Source organism: Tachyglossus aculeatus, chromosome 2, assembly GCF_015852505.1.
Source record: "Tachyglossus aculeatus isolate mTacAcu1 chromosome 2, mTacAcu1.pri, whole genome shotgun sequence".
Lineage (NCBI taxonomy): Eukaryota > Metazoa > Chordata > Mammalia > Monotremata > Tachyglossidae > Tachyglossus > Tachyglossus aculeatus.
The window spans coordinates 140,796,632-140,798,998 of record NC_052067.1 but is presented as its reverse complement, the minus strand read 5'-3'; the positions used below and the strand labels follow the sequence as shown (position 1 = coordinate 140,798,998).

Genomic DNA, 2,367 nt, shown 5'->3' with positions numbered 1-2,367 from the left:
TTTCCATCCTCCTCCCGGAGATGTGGAGGATTGAGCTCAATAAATACGGTTGATTGATTGATTAACTGATAGTTGACTGGATATCATCATCATCATCAATCGTATTTATTGAGCGCTTACTATGTGCAGAGCACTGTACTAAGCGCTTGGGAAGTACAAATTGGCAACATATAGAGACAGTCCCTACCCAACAGTGGGCTTACAGTCTAAAAGGGGGAGACAGAGAACAAAACCAAACATACTAACAAAATAAAATAAATAGGATAGATATGTACAAGTAAAATAAATAAACAAATAAATAGAGTAATAAATGATATGTGTTTTATATATACTACATATAAAATGGTTGGAGGAGCAGCAGGTAACTAGGAAGTCTGGAGCCTCTCCAGCCATCAGAAAGACAAAGAAGGCTCTTCCACCATCCTCCTTTCCTCTTTCCATCCTCCTCCCGGAGATGTGGAGGATTGAGCTCAATAAATACGATTGATTGATTGATTGACTGATAGTTGACTGGATATGTGTTTTATATATACTATATATAAAATGGTTGGAGGAGCAGCAGGTAACTCGGAAGTCTGGAGCCTCTCCAGCCATCAGAAAGACAAGTAAGGCTCTTCCACCATCCTCCTTTCCTCTATCCATCCTCCTCCCGGAGATGTGGAGGATTCAGCTGATGGAGCTGGGGTCAGGGCGGAGGACACCCCGGAAGAGCTGACCCTGACATGAACGAGGTCATAGTGTGGACAGGGTCCTGTGGAGATCAACTCTTGCTGGATTCCTGCAGTGTTTGGGGGTTGTGGCATTATTGTGGTTTACTATATATATATATATATATATATATATATATATACTTGGACTACTAATAATTACTTATTACTTACTTATTACTTATGAATTACTTATAATTACTTATTACTTGGACTAGTAATAATAATTATGGTATTTGTTAAGCGCTTACTATATATATATATATATATGTGCTCGCTTCGACAGCACATATACTAAAATTGGAACAATACAGAGAAGATTAGCCTGGCCCCTGCGCAAGGATGACCTGCAAATTCGTGAAGCGTTCCATATTTTTTAGAGGAGCAGCGTGGCTCAGTGGAGAAGAGCCCGGGCTTTGGAGTCAGACGTCGTGGGTTCGAATCCTGGCTCCGCCACAAGTCTGCTGTGTGACCTTGGGCAAGTCACTTAACTTCTCTGAGCCTCAGTTCCTTCATCTGTAAAAATGTGGATGAAGACTGTGAGCCCCACCGTGGGACAACTTCAACATCATCAATCGTATTGTATCACATTGTATCCCCCCCAGCACTTAGAACAGTGCTTTGCACATAGTAAGCGCTTAGCAAATGTGTTTATTATTATTATTATTATATATTATTATATATGTTATATATTATTATATATTATTATATTATATTATTATATCATTATTATAACAAAACCACAGACTACACTGCAACCTGGGAGTCGGTTCCTACAGGCACACCAGCTTGACACCTTTAGAGAAGCAGTGTGGCTCATTGGGAAAGAGCATGGGCTTTGGAGTCAGAGGTCATGGGTTCAAATACCGGCCCCTCCACTTGTCAGCTGTGTGACTTTGGGCAAGTCACTTCACTTCTCTGGGCCTCAGTTCCCTCGTCTGTAAAATGGGGATGAAGACGGTGAGCCCCACATGGGACAACCTCATCACTTTGTATCCCCCCAGCACTTAGAACAGTGCTTTGCACATAGTAAGCGCTTAATAAATGCCATTATATATATATATATATATACATGCGTGTGTGTGCTCGCTTCGACAGCACATATCCCACTGTTGGGTAGGGACTGTCTCTATGTGATGCCAATTTGTACTTCCCAAGCGCTTAGTACAGTGCTCTGCACATAGTAAGCGCTCAATAAATACGATTGATTGATTGATATACTAAAATTGGAATGATACAGAGAAGATTAGCCTGGCCCCTGAGCAAGGATGACACGCAAATTCATGAAGTGTTCCATATTTTTTAGAGGAGCAGCGTGGCTCAGTGGAGAAGAGCCCAGGCTTTGGAGTCAGACGTCGTGGGTTCGAATCCTGGCTCTGCCACACGTCTGCTGTGTGACCTTGGGCAAGTCACTTAACTTCTCTGAGCCTCAGGTACCTCATCTGTCAAATGGGGATTAAGACTGTGAGCCCCACGTGGGACAACTTGATCACCTTGTATCCAGCGCTTAGAACAGTGCTCTGCACATAGTAAGTGCTTAAAAAATGCCATCATTATTATTGGATAAGCAGCATGGCTCAGTGGAAAGAGCCCGGACTTTGGAGGCAGAGGTCATGGGTTCGAATCCCGGCTCTGCCACTTGTCAGCTGTGTGACCTTGG

The 2,367-nt window shown here is 42.7% G+C and overlaps 2 non-coding genes across 2 annotated transcripts; both read left to right on the top strand.

Annotated features, from left to right (window-relative positions):
* The first annotated feature begins 977 nt into the window (after positions 1 to 977).
* On the top strand, positions 978 to 1,084 carry LOC119924464. The gene has a single exon (XR_005449176.1). It is a non-coding gene; the product is annotated as a U6 spliceosomal RNA (small nuclear RNA).
* An 824-nt stretch (positions 1,085 to 1,908) lies between these two features.
* LOC119924579 lies at positions 1,909 to 2,010 on the top strand. The gene has a single exon (XR_005449284.1). It is a non-coding gene; the product is annotated as a U6 spliceosomal RNA (small nuclear RNA).
* Positions 2,011 to 2,367: the final 357 nt, after the last annotated feature.